General features: G+C 39.0%; 1 protein-coding gene and 1 pseudogene across 2 annotated transcripts in view; both read right to left on the bottom strand.

The window, feature by feature from the left end:
* Positions 1-15,021, bottom strand: part of GMDS (GDP-mannose 4,6-dehydratase) — a 657,290-nt gene that overhangs the window by 616,916 nt on the left and 25,353 nt on the right. The gene's annotated exons all lie outside the window — the stretch shown is intronic.
* Positions 2,118-2,431, bottom strand: LOC128593552 (dnaJ homolog subfamily C member 24-like; annotated as a pseudogene).

The raw sequence follows: 15,021 nt of genomic DNA, 5'->3' as shown, positions 1-15,021 counted from the left end.
TACCTCACTTTTGACTTTTTGGAATTTACAAGTCATAACTATTCTTAATTATCAACCCAATCCAAGAGTTAGAGTAAAAAGGCCTACCCAATCCAAGAGCCCAAGAGTTAGAGTAAAAAGGTGCTAAGTCACATGCTTAGCCCACTCATCTGAAGTAAAAATGTTTCAGTGATCCCATTAAGGATCCTTTAAAGCTCATTAAATGAGTTCTGATTTATACTGTATGCAGAATAGTGAATACACAGAAAAATAAATCTTTAAGGAATAGTCAATAATATACTATAAAAGTAGATTTCATCATACTATATACCACTTATTCGTAAGTTTGGGCATTAATACTGTATCTTAAGAAAAGTAGTATACCGATTTCAATTTTTTTTTTTTTTTTTTTTTTTGTAGAGACAGAGTCTCACTGTACCGCCCTCGGGTAGAGTGCCGTGGTGTCACACGGCTCACAGCAACCTCTAACTCTTGGGCTTATGCGATTCTCTTGCCTCAGCCTCCCGAGCAGCCGATTTCAATTTTTTTTTTTAAATAAAAATCTTCCATCTCATTAACCACATTAAAGTTGGAAATGAATGTTCATGAACTTTGAAAATACAGGGCTGGGCGGCGCCTGTGGCTCAGTCGGTAAGGTGCCGGCCCCATATACCGAGGGTGGCGGGTTCAAACCCGGCCCCGGCCAAACTGCAACCAAAAAATAGCCGGGTGTTGTGGTGGGTGCCTGTAGTCCCAGCTACTCGGGAGGCTGAGGCAAGAGAATCTCTTAAGCCCAGGAGTTGGAGGTTGCTGTGAGCTGTGTGACGCCACAGCACTCTACCGAGGGCCATAAAGTGAGACTCTGTCTCTACAAAAAAAAAGAAAAAAAAAAAGAAAATACAGGGCTAAGATTGGAATCAAGTCTTCTGACTCCAAAGCTATCTTTCTTCTATCTTTCTTTCTTAGTTGACTTTGAAAAAAACCTCATCAATATCCACATCAAGTCTTCTTCATTATGGAAGAACTGGCCTTAATATTAGTCACAAAAGTTTCTAATTTAATTCTATTGACCCTCGAATTTGAGATAGATGTACAATAGACTTATAATTTTAGTATCTAAAAACAATTATCTGTTAGATCAGAAAATAACTGTCAAGGAATACTGCTACCCACTGAAAGAGAAGACAAGCTCATATTAAGAAAAATAAAACTCTTTGCTGGTGGGACTGCAAACTAGTACAACCTTTTTGGAAGGAAGTATGGAGAAACCTCAAAGCATTCAAGCTAGACCTCCCATTTGATCCTGCAATCCCATTACTGGGCATCTACCCAGAAGGAAAAAAATCCTTTTATCATAAGGACACTTGCACTAGACTGTTTATTACAGCTCAATTTACAATTGCCAAAATGTGGAAACAGCCTAAATGCCCACCAACCCAGAAATGGACTAACAAGCTGTGGTATATGTACACCAGAATACTATTCAGCCATTTTAAAAAATGGAGACTTTACATCCTTCGTATTAACCTGGATGGAAGTGGAAGACATTATTCTTAGTAAAGCATCACAAGAATGGAGAATCATGAATCCTATGTACTCAATTTTGATATGAGGATAATTAATGACAATTAAGGTCACAGTGGGGGTGGGGGACCGGGAGAGCAGAGAGAGAAAGAAGGTGGGAGGGGTGGAGAAAGGAAGAGCAGGGAGAGGGAAGGAAGGAGGGGGTGGGGCCTTGGTGTGTGCTACACCTTTTGGGGGCAAGACAGGATTGCAAGAGGGACTTTACCTAACAAATGCAATCAGTGTAATCTGGTTTATTGTACCCTCAATGAATCCCCAACAATAAAAAACTCATATTTTGTATCAAGGAGTAAATGAAATAATAAAGTTCTTAGATGGAAATTTTCACTAAATACAATTTATAATTTAAATCCTTTCTGTGGCAACCTGTAAATATAAATTATAAATACATTAACTCTCTATTAATCTAAAGTGGTCTGCCTGACAATCTTATATCTTCCTTGCAAATAACCAGGCTGACCAAAAAGAAACCCATTTCCAGGAATGCAAAACCCAGTGGCCTCTCTTCATCATGTCTAAAAACAAAGTTAGATGATTCCAAGTAGTGAATAATTTTAGTTATAATGAAGGAGTTCCATTATTAGTGAACATGTATCACAAGAAATCAAGTTAACTTCTTCTGCTTCATCCTTGGAAACACTGTATTTTCCACCACATCGGCAACTCAAGAGAAAAAGAGGGATCATCTTCATTCCAAGACATTTCTTCAAGATGTATTTGAGCATACATACTGGTCCCATATTTCTTAGATCATCTTCATTAATACGAGTTTTTGATACTTCTGTTGTAGCTCTGACACATTTGCAGATGGGTCTGCCGCCAGAATGCTGTACCAATCCTTTTTTAGTGTCTACTCAACTGCCATCATCCATTTTACAAGTGGGCCTTCTCAGATCAGCAACTTTACACATCCAGCAGTGCCCACTCCTTCCCTTCAAAAACATGTAATTTTTTGAAAAAATATGTTAAGACTTATGGACAGTGGTTCCATGGGATAAATTTTTAAAAATAATAATATGTGTTTACTCAGTATCAATAACTGGGTACTTTCTAATACTATCTCTGTCCACTATTACTGATTGTTAACTATATAACTTTATAATAAACAATTAAATTATGGGAAAGTGAGAGCTACACCTAGCTGGCTCAACTCAGGGTGACTTGGATTTGGACTTAGCACAGTCATGTAATACTACTACCAAGTTCTTGATTTCACTCCTTTTTTTTTTTTTTTTTGATAGACACAATCTTCTCTGACATTGGTGTACCTAAATGTCTTCTTTCAACATAAACGCTTGTGTTTGACTATCTCTTAATTTTCTCTTTGCCCTTAGTTTTAAAGAAGGGGACAGACTGATGCACAAGAATGGACTTAAATGGTGGAAACTGGGTAAGGTTGGAACAGTCGTAGTAGCTCACAGGCTCAGAGACTAGACTGTGGCCTACACACTGGCAAAAGAAGGGAGCTTCTGTATGAAGGAACTAATAAATCTGACATGGTACTAAGTTGGTTGTGGTTTACATGAATAGGATATGATGCTTCTGCCCTGAGATCTCTCCTCCTGTAATGAAAGATGAGCTGTGTCATTAGTTCTAGACCATAGTACAGAGAGTAGATGAAGCAGAGGGGGAAAGAAATCAGGTCATATCATGAGCATAGTCCTGGAGAAGGAACTGTGGCCTCTTACACTTGACAAGGTCTGTAGAAAGTCACCCTGAGTGAAGTAACAAAGGCACCTGCATGCGGGCTGTGCACCCCCTTTTGACATGAATATTCTGCTGTATTTTCATTTGAAAGGTTTCTAAGAACTTTCCTTGGTGTGTCCTGAATGGTTCATACTTGTTAACTTTATAGGAATGTGTGTTCATAGGAAGCCTGTTAATCAAATTGCCAACATAAATTACTTTTCCTCATTTTTGAAGGCTTGTCCAATTAATAAAAGGCTGATGCTTATGTACTAGAGTTATTTTAGGCCACTGAGGGGCTAGGGGGTGTTAACATTTATTGATTCAATGCAGTTTTTCTTGTCACTTTGAGGACATTTATTCAATTTTGAAATGAAAAATGATGGTAAAATTGGGAAATAATATGTAAGAAAAGAAATTTATAAAAAAAAACAATTCCCCAATTTAAAAATAATACTGCCTTCTCTGTCAGGCTCTGCTGCCAGCTGGTATTTAAACTGGTGTGCTCATGACTAGTGCTAGTCAGCAGCTGGGAGTCCTGCACTAGCAGGAAACCAGGGCATTTATGATTGAGTTCCTGTTATTGACTTATTCTTAGTCAAAGTGCCAAGTTTCTTTGGACACAGTACAGTAGGCCCACTGTGGAAGTCCAGTGTGAATACTGTTGTGACATTCAGGCTATGATTTTTGTTCTAGGTGTCAAGAATTTTTTAAATGACTTTTGAAACAATGTTTTCTGTAATGATTTGAAGAAAGTAATTATTTCTACAAAGAACTATGGTTTTAAAATAGAGTCTAACTGGAATGCCAAAGAAATATCAGTAGTTCAGGTTGACCCCAATGGCTCTGCCAGGTTTTCTTCATAGGTGGGTGGGTGCATTCTGGTAGAAAACCTTGCAGTGAGGTGGAGAAAGGCAGAGTGGAAGGAAGCTGGGAGGGTAGGGAGAAGTAATATCCTCAGGATAGCACAAGGGAAGATATCACATGATTTCTTAGAAGACAAAAGCATTTTGTAAGAAAAAAAATCATTGTGGACAAACACTTACCAGTATTTAACAATTTTCTTACTAAGAGGTTGTAATTTCCCTTGAGGCTAAAGTGAAGTATCTCTGAACTTTCAGATCTTCCTCAATATGGGTACCGTATATTCTAAAGAAATTTTTTTTCTGGTAATTACAAAACTAGCACCTTAGGTTGTCTTTGTTTTTATAGAGGTTTCCCCTTCCTATCATTTTCTCTAAATGCCAAGTATACATTATGGATCACATTCCTATCACTAGAATGGTGGACTGGCCTGTGACCGAGGTCATTTTCCTGACACACTTATTATGTTGCCCTTTCTGCAAGTGCAGGTAACCTACTGCTATCGCCCTTCCTCCCCCAAATCTCCATCAGTATTCTCTCCTCCCTCTGCTACTGTAACACAACAATAAAATAGAAATAATTAACGGTTTGCTTTTTTACTACATATATCCCTTATGTTTAAAGGACATCCTGTCATTCATTCAACTAGTAATTATGAAACAGCTGATGTGCCAAGTGCTGGTTTAGGCATTTAGGTACAATGACATGAGACAAAGTCTCTGCATTTATAGAGCTTACATTTTAGGGCTGTGCTGTTTGATATAGTAGCCACTAGCCTCATGTGGCAACTTAATCAAGTAAAATTAAATAAAATTTAAAATTCAGTTATTTAGTTGCACTAGTCCTATTTCAAATACTCAATAACTACATGTGGCTGGTGGCTATTATTTTAGATTGTGACAATGGGAATGTTCTGTTCCGCACTGAGAGTTTTGTTGGACACCGTTCCCCTAGTGAACTGATGACCTTTATCAGTGATGGTTTGGATCAGGTTAATCTGGGATCATCATACAATCTGCCCCATTATTCTACTGGTAAAGGTAGCAAACTTCACAGAAGCTCCACAACTTGACCTGAAGCATTCTTTCTGTGAGTCCATGCTTGTATTGGGGGCCATCTGTCTGTTATCTCCTGCAAAGTTACTATAAAGCCTAAATATATCACTTGTTTTTATAACAAAAATCAACGATGAAGAATTTTTTCTATATTTTTATGTGTAAAGTTTTACAAAGGAAAATAGTAATGACTAATATTTATCACACATTTACTATACTGGTTAGTGTTCTGAACACTTTAACATACTTTTTCTCATCTAATTCTCCCACTAATCCCCAAGATGTACGTTAACATCACCGGTTTACAAATGAGGAAGCTGAAGATATGGTATAACTTGGCTAAAGACACGCTGATAATAAGTGGCAGGGCTGAAGCAATCAACTTAGAGTTATAAATTCTGTGGTCTTATATGCTATTATTATTCATCCTCTATTTACGTTCACTTAAGTTTCATGTAAAACTCTCGCACTGAAGAGTTCATCTCTTCAAGTTCAATCCTATAGCAACTCCCATACATTCTGCCTCTGAAATAAGAACAACCCAAACCTAACTTCTTCTGACAATGTCCTCTAGTCCAAGTCACAACAGCAGCCTTCTAGAGTGTACCTTCCACACAGCAGCCAGAATGGGCTTATGAAATCGTAAATCAGATCATAATGATCTTCTACGTACTATCTTCCATTTGTTTCCAATTCGAATGATATTGCTACCCAAACACTTCAACAAGTTCTTGCAGGTCCTGCATGAGGTGGTGCTTGCACACTCAGAATCCTCAGCAAGGAGGCTCTTGGGCTGGTGCCCCGTATCTCTGCTCTCCCCTCCTGTATCTGCCCCTCAGATCATCACCCAGCTGACACTTTTTCAGTCTAAGCCTTCAGGGGTGTGTGGGGTGTGTGTGTGTATTTGTTCTGTGGGGTTGTACATGTATGTGTGACAGAGGTCTTTGATAATGATATCAATTTCTTTAAGAGATATGCTACTACTCACATGTCCTATTTTCATGGCAAGTCAGTTTGGGTAGGTTGTCCTTTTCAAGTAATTTGTCCATTTTTCACTGAAAGAGTTTGGTGGCAATAGAGAGGACATATAAAAAGCACAGATAACAAAATCTGAAATCTGTTTTTCCATTTAAGCAAAGTGTTATTTCCTTTAATATTGGTTTGGATGGCCCTATACCTCGAGTAGGCTACACTGACTGCCAAAACATCAGCTCCTTCATGCAGACGCTCCCTTCTTTTGCCAGGGTGTAGGCCTCTGAAAGGCACGAGAAGGCACTAAGGAGTTGTGTCCATTTCCCAAAAGGTCTCCTAATCTTCTGCACAAACTCACATATCTTTTGACGTGTTCATTTGTTCATTTAGCAGTAAGGGAAAACACAGTCCAAGTGGTCATGTTCATCAACCCAACCATATGCATACACTTTGAATGACAAGATGGAGAAAACCAAATGCAGTGGTTCTTAACTTTTAGCCTACATGCAGGTCACTATTAAAATACAAGTTGTCATGCTCCAACCCCAAATTTCTAGTGGGTTTAGGATGTGGCTCTGAGATGCCTAACAAATTCCCAAGTTGATGCCTGTGCTGAGGAACATACCTGGAGAACCACTGTTTTAAAGTTTTTCCATGCGTATTTGTTCATGAACAGTGAAGGTAATACTCCTTAATCTAAAGATTTCCTCATCTGTAATCTGGACCATCAAGGCCATGAAAGGAGAATAAGCATACTTGTGAACTATTTAAAACCACACTCCCAGAAGTCTGCTGGGTGATGACATTCACAATCATGCTGCAAGGCCAGACACAGCCATAAAAACGTGGGTTTACTGTGTTAGGTAGTAAACGTAGGTTTACTGTTTTAGGAGCAGGTGCATATAAGTTAGAACTTGGCATACACCATGTGAAGGAAATCTGGTCACAGCCATTCAAGGGTTGTTGATAACTGGACCAACAATAATCAATGACCTAGAATCCTTCTATCTTCCTGGTTTCTATCCTCCAGCTTACCTCATCATCCAAAATTGCTGCTAGAGATCCAGACATCACATGCACATATCAGACTGTAGAAACGAGAAAGGTAAAGACACACAGGACACATCTCCCTTGCTCAACTTCCTTTAAGCAGCCTTTTCAAGAGACCTACAAACCACTTCCACCTATATGCTTCGGCCAGAATTTAATTACAGAGTCATAGTAATTACTAAGGAAACAGGAAAATGTTATCTTTTAACTAAGCACAGAGTTGATTCCAAATAATATAGAAACTGTGTTTATAAGGAAGGAGACAATAGTAAACAACTAACTGGTTGTCCATGCCAAAATGAGAACAAAATATTGACCTTAGAATGGAATCAAACTTAAAAATTTTTTTGTATCAGATTCAAATTGTCCACATTGTTGCTGGAACTGTTTTGTTCCTGCCATCTAGCAGATATTCAATAAATATTTTTTGCCCTAAGAGCAATTAACATACCATCATTATATAAAAATAAAAGGGATTTGCATAGTAGAGCACTCCTTCCCCTCTGGAGATTACAATCCAGCCCATTTGAGGGTTCTCCTGGAAAGCCTGCAAAGTTAACACTGCCACAGCAATTTTCTTTAAGGACTAAAGGCGGTTACACAAGTAAATTCCTCTGGCTAGGAAAAAAATTGAGAACCTTTCTCTAAAATAGGATCTTGAGAACCAGGAAGTTAAACATAAGCATGTTTGCCAATTTTGCACCTTTTTCCGGACATGTGAAAAATTGGGGAAAGAAAGGTGAGGTAGAAAAGGTTAACAAGTTTTCCCTTTCTTAGATTAGAAAAGATCAAACCATCACTTTCAGGAGACCTGTTTGGTCACTCCATACATCAAAATTAAATAATGTAGTGAACTTACCAGCATTCAATACTCTCAGTTTTATAGACCACAAAATTGTCACAAAGACTAAGCAACTCACCTAAGGACAAATATCACATCAGGGCAAAGCTGAAAACAGAAGCTACTGATCCCCAGTCCACACTTTTTGCAGTCACAGGAAAAGTATACAAAGTTTTGTATGCAGGCTACACATACAATTTTCCTACAACTGTACAGAGCCACAAAGAGGGGGTACTGATCAAGGTCCACCTATCTTAGATGCTTCGAGGAAACCGTCTGTATGATTACCCAAAACATTTTCGCACAGATTTATGGTATCCCAGACTATGGAAGAGCTCAGTGCAGCTGAAATACCCAACAGGAAGTAAAAGCACTTTAGAAAATAGCCTGGTCCAGATGTGGTAATTTGAGAAGCCACAATTTTAGACCAGTTTTTACTATTTTCTTCAACCTGCACATTTTACTAAATAATTATCAGTAACTGAACTCTGAGGCCTATACAGTGGATTACATTAAGAAAAGTGTATGATGCCCCATGATCATATCATTGTATACAGTTATGATTTAATAAAAAAAATTAAAAAAATAAATAAATAAAATATTTGAAACAAAAAAAAAAAAAAAAGAAAACACCTAACTGAAAACTAACATCACCATCCTTATTTTAAGGCAGCGGTTCTCCACCTGTAGGCCGCGACCCACAGGAACTGTAGTAAAGGACCGCAGCATTAGGAAGGTTGAGAACCACGGTCTTAAGGGGAAAAAAGAATGTTTTAGGTTAAGGCAATCTAATGTTCTTTTTTTTTTAGCTTTGTTTTTTTGTAGAGACAGAGTCTCACTTTACTGCCCTCGGTAGAGTGCCGTGACGTCACACGGCTCACAGCAACCTCCAGCTCTTGGGCTTATGTGATTCTCTTGCCTCAGCCTCCAGAGCAACTGGGACCACAGGCGCCCGCCACAACGCCCGGTTGTTGCAGTTCGGCTGGGGCTGGGTTTGAACACACCACCCTCGGTATATGGGCCGGCGCCCTACTCACTGAGCCACAGGCGCCGCCCCAATCTAATGTTCTTAATAACATAGGTAACAACCGTGCATCTGGCTACTGGTACAGATGTTAACCTAACCCAGGCAACCCTGTTCCAGGATGAACGCTTACAAAAGGGATTTTACCGGACTAACTCTTAAACTCAGCCAGGCACAGAGGATCACACTTGTAATCAGCACTTCGAGAGGCACAGGCGAGAGGATCACCTGAACGTAGGAATTCAGCACCAACTAAGTAAAATAGTGAGCCCCAGTTTCTACCAAAAAAACAAAATAAATTAGCCAGGCATGATGGCATATGCCTGTTAATAGCAGTTCACAAGATGCTGAGGCAAGAGGATCGCTCGAGCCCAGAAGTTTGAGGCTACAGCGAGCTACAATCATTAGCGAGCTATGATCATTCCATTACACTCCAGCCTAGGCAAAAGAGTGACATCCTGTCTCAAAAAAATAAAGAACCTCAAGCTTGGCTTTAGCTTTAGAAACCCCTTCTTTTACTTAAAGATTTTGGATCTCTACCTCCTTAACTGTTAAGAGTGACGTCCCTGATTATGTGCTCACCAAACCATAACAAAATGAAATTTTTAAAAAATGAAGAAGCATGAATCCTATGTACTCAATTTTGATATGAGGACAATTAATGACAATTAAGGTTATGGTGGGGGAAGCAGAAAGAGGGACGGAGAGAGGGGGGTGGGGCCTTGGTGTGTGTCACACTTTATGGGGGCAAGACACGATTGCAAGAGGGACTTTACCTAACAATTGCAATCAGTGTAACCTGGCTTATTGTACCCTCAATGAATCCTCAACAATAAAAAAAAAAAAAAAATCAACATAATGTTTAGATAAGCCCACAACTCAACACCCATGCATTCTTATAAGATCTTCTACTCTTGATATCATTTAACTATTTTAGTGTTTAAAATATCCTTTATTTTAAATGACGGAAACATTTAGTATGAGTACATATTTTTTGATTTGTTTTTATTTTAAATATTCTTGAGTGACAAAGTAAGAGCACTGGTCATCCACACTGAAACACAAATTTGTATATATTGGGAGCTAGATGCTGCTAGTTAAGGAAATCAAAAAGTTTGGGTTGCTAAACAAGGTAGCTGCTTCGAGATCTGACATTTTACATTTCCCTAGGTCTATGACAAATTCCTGAACTGGCAGACTCACTCATCTTCCCCCTGTAGAGGGAGCAATCCCAGTGACAGGCACCAACACACCTGTCATCTGAGAGTTTGCAGTAAAACTATGATTCAAATCCTGCATATAACATTATTTCTCATTCTTTTTCTCTTTCTCTCTCTCTCACCAAAGACTGAATTTGAGAAACACTTCCACTTATATTACTTATATTTAGCATTATCAAATGTGTGCAGTTATTAAAACCTCTAAAAAATAGGTTAAGTGGTCCTAAAAAAGGACATGGTGGGTGGCACCTGTGGCTCAAAGGGGTAGGATGCCAGCCCCATACGCCGGAGGTGGCAAGTTCAAACCCGGCCCCAGCCAAAAACTGCCAAAAAAAAAAAAAAAAAAAAAAAACGACATGGTAAAATGAAATAATTTTAAAACTGAGAAGAAAATCTATCTTGGGGATTAGCAAGGCTTATGGAAGATTGTTCGGCCGCCTCAAATAAAACAAGGGGCTTGATGACTCAGTGCCTAGCTCAGTGCTACCACCACAGCCAGGCAAAGGAAGATGGAACACACACTCCTCACTCACCAGGGCCCACAAACCTAGTTGATAAATGTGAAACGATTTGTGAACTGTAACGGAGATAGCCTATACACACAGGAAAGTGACATATTCTGAAACAAGAAGCTTCATATAAATGGGTTTTCTAGCTACTAAAGGTTACCAATTGAGCTCCTAGATCCTCTTTTTATAATAATTAACAATTTTATATAGAATATTTCAAAAACATATTTCCTATTTTCCACGGATTGCGTTTTGGGGATACAAACTATGAAACCAGAGTATCAGGTTAGCATCCCAGATCCATCATGCAAAGTCAGCCAAATTCATCTCCCTGAGCCTCAGTTTCTGAACCTACCTTAGCACACTGTTAAAAGAATTAAATGAAATAATGCACATAAAGTATTTAGAACAGTCACCCTGGCACATAGTAAATGCTTAATACATTTTACCTATTATTAAACAATATTGTAGTGGTCAGCGTTTAATAACCAAGTTTCCTAACAAAATCCCAGATTGCTTACCCAGCGCTACCCAATGCAGAACAGCCCCAGGAGTGACTCTTGAACAGAAAGGTTAAGAAATGGGCATATGGTTCAACACAGACCAATGAGACAGGAAAGGAATTCAGCTGGCACCTCCAGGAAAGGCTGAGAGAGCAAACACTGGCAGAGGCATCTCCTTCTGAACCTGCATCTCTGGGAACACCACCTAGAGAAAATCCAGCTACCTTAGGCCCTCACAGCACATGGGGCTCATCTCTTTCCTGACACTGAGCGAGTGCTCAACATATCTTTGTTTCTATACTTGTTTACAGTGTCCTTCCTCCTCCACCACATCAGAAAACTGAAAGGAACATTATCTTTTGGGATGTGTATGCGACATCTTTACACAGGCCCTTGGTACCTGGGGCTTTTTTTTACTAAGTTTACACATACCTGAACATAGTGGGTGTTTAACAGATATCTGGCCTATATGTTTTTTAAACAGAACCTATGTCAAAAGATGCTCAAAATAAACCAAAAAGATGTTAAAATAAGTAGAGCCATTTGAAATGCTGAAATAGTCTCACTATTCTGTTTAATGAGATCCCTCCCCTCAAAAAAAAAAAAAAATAGTAGGAAACATTTTAGGACTCCCAGAGGACATGAAGAAAGGTCAGGAAGAAAAAGGTTTTTCGTATGTGCTTGTATTCTTAAGATCGTCTATGCTGTAGAATCAGAAAATAGGCATTAGAAAAATGAATGCAGAAAGTTACTACAGAATTCTAAATTTCCATGAAATATTTATTCCATTTGAAAACGAGACATCAAGTTTACAACTTCTAATCTTTTAGGAAGCCATACTAGGAACAACACATAAGCATTCCAAAAATATAACTTTCCTATCACTTGTCCCACTTTAATCCCCTAAAATTTAACTAAACTTTTAAGAATTTGTAATAATTTAACCTACTGCTTTTGAGTTACAGTTCATTCAATTAACTAAATATAATAGAACTGTGTGGGGAATTTTATAGTGCCTACTTGTGTTTAATTTAAAACCTGTGTTACATTTTTCCATAGTTCAGCTGATTGAAAAGGCACCTAGATGTAATATTTTGTGGTATGATAAAGAAACTTGTATTACTTCCCAGGCATGGACTTTTTTTAAATATGGATTCAATTACAAAATAGCAATATCTCAACTAACTCCTTAAGTGGTTCTAGTGTTATTTTTCAACTTGGGCAAGTTCAAGGTCTTTCTCAAGGACTTAAGAAGGCAAGCATATAAACATGTTAACAATTTAGAATCCACCTGAACTTAGACAAAACACTGTGATGGCAGTGAGCATCTGTGGGAATACCTGTCAGGTCCCTTCGTGGTCACCACCTGTTGGAGCCCAGGGACGCTGGGTCTCCGGCCCCATCCCGGGGCCCAAGCCAGAACGCTAGGTCTTCGGCCCCAGCCCACGAAACTGTCTGGACGCAGACTGCTGTGCCAGCTTCCTCAAGCTTGGTCTGTCTCATTCGGGTCACTGGTGCTGAAGCACCTTTAGAAGTCACAGTCAATATTAGTAGAAGTGAGCCTCTCAGCAGCAGTTAGTCTGCCTGTCTGTCTTAGTTCTCAGTCTCTCCAATCCCTTAGCTCAGGGGTCCTCAATCTGCGGCCTGCGGGCCACATGAGGCAGTGTGAATTGTATTTGTTCCCATTTTGTTTTTTTTACTTCAAAATAAGATATGTGCAGTGTGCATAGGAATTTGTTCATAGTTGTTTTTTTTTAAACTATAGTCCGGCCCTCCAACGGTCTGAAGGACAGTGAATTGGCCCCCTGTTTAAAAAGTTTGAGGATGCCTGCCTTAGCTACTTCTCCTGAGGTTATTTATAGAAGTAATACACCACAGGTGTGGAGACTGCTGTGCTATAATGTAGGTGTTCTCCTCACATGAGCTTACGGGCTCTCATGCTCTTTAACGAGAAACCAATGATGTTAAATGTTAAATGGTGTTAAATGATGTTATGTGAGGTTATGTCCCTGCCCCAATCCTGTATCGCCAAGGTATTACTCACAGGTATCTCCTACAAATACCATTTCAAAGAATATTGCCTGGCAGAAAAAAGTAACAAAAATCAGCAAGAAAAAAAAAATTCTATGGGCGGCACCTGTGGCTCAAAGGAGTAGGACACTGGCCCCATATGCCAGAGGTGGCAGGTTCAAACCCGGCCCTGGCCAAAAACTGCAAAAAAAAGAAAAAAAATCTCATTAAAAAGTAGGCAAATGACATGAACAAAAGAGCTGGCTCAAGTTTACATTTATTCAAAACTCAAAGTTCTCACAGAGGATTATTTGGAGGATATAGGGTATATCCACTCTTTGATGCTGAAATACAACTAATATAGGAAACAAGCTACAACTAATCTAGGAAACACCCATGAATATGGGTGGCTCCTCTGAAAAGATGAAAAGGGGAGAGTGGGACAGGGATGAGAGGAAGACTTACTGGAACACCCATTTGCATCTTTATATTTTAAACTAGGTGATGTATTATCTACTCAGAAAATAAGTAAAAAATTGAAAATAAAGCAAAATCTAAATAAAAGCCAGATGTCTAAGAGCTAAAACTTGAGTCCCTACAGAATTGCTTTTACTGAAGAGCATTCTGACACTATGCCATCAGCCAACAGTGCAGAGGTCCTTAAACTGCAGCCTGCGGGCCACATGAGGCAGTGTGATTGTATTTGTTCCCATTTTGTTTTTTTACTTCAAAATAAGATATGTGCGGTGTGCATAGGAATTTGTTCATAGGTTTTTTTTAAACTATAGTCCGGCCCTCCAACGGTCTGAGGGACAGTGAACTTACCCCCTGTTTAAAAAGTTTGAGGACGCCTGGTCTAATGTATTAAATGAGAAGATGTGAAATTTACATTATGGATATAATTAAGCAATCACTTTATACAGGATCCTCTAAACCAAGTGTTTCTCAAACTGCAGTAAAGAACTAATAAAGAACTAATCCATCATGAACTAATTCTTTTGTAAAATATAATTAAAGGGGAATTACTAGAAAAATGGTCAGACATGAATGTCTCAGGAATGGCAACTTGCTACAAAAGATTCTAAACTCACTCTCATTTTCTGTACTGATGCCTTGTCACAAACCAGTTAACAAATAAGAGTATCACTCCAGTCAAAAGACCGTATCTCTGGTCACCAACTTAATAACGCACTTAAAAAAAAAATAAGTTAATTTCAGGCTCTGCGCCTGTAGCTCAAGCAGCTAAGACGCCAGCCACCTACACCAGAGCTGGCATGTTGGAATCCAGCCCAGGACTGCCAAACAACAATGACAACTACAACCAAAAAATAGCCAGACCTTGTGGCAGGTGCCTGTAGTCCCAGCTACTTGGGAGGCTGAGGCAAGAGAATCACTTAAGCCCAGGAGTTGGAGGTTGCTGTGAGCTGTGATGCCACAGCACTCTACCCAGGGCAACAGCTTGAGGCTGTCTAAAAACAAAAAGTTAATTTCAGTATCGCTTCTAAACAGTCTTGTTACTTTTGTTTTCTCCAAATACCATAAATTATGCACGTACAGGTTGAGCATCCCTAAATGAGAAATTTGAAATTCAAAATCCAAAATGCTCCAAAACCCAAAACTTTTTGAGTGCCACCGTGGAAAATGTCACACCTCTGGGTCTCAGGCATTTTATAGAATATTCACCGTATAATAATAATGATGTTGCTGCTGTTGTTTAACAGCTA

Source organism: Nycticebus coucang, chromosome 9 (genome assembly GCF_027406575.1).
Source record: "Nycticebus coucang isolate mNycCou1 chromosome 9, mNycCou1.pri, whole genome shotgun sequence".
Classification (NCBI taxonomy): domain Eukaryota; kingdom Metazoa; phylum Chordata; class Mammalia; order Primates; family Lorisidae; genus Nycticebus; species Nycticebus coucang.
Note: the sequence above shows the minus strand (reverse complement) of the source record. Positions and strands in the feature narration are given on the sequence as shown.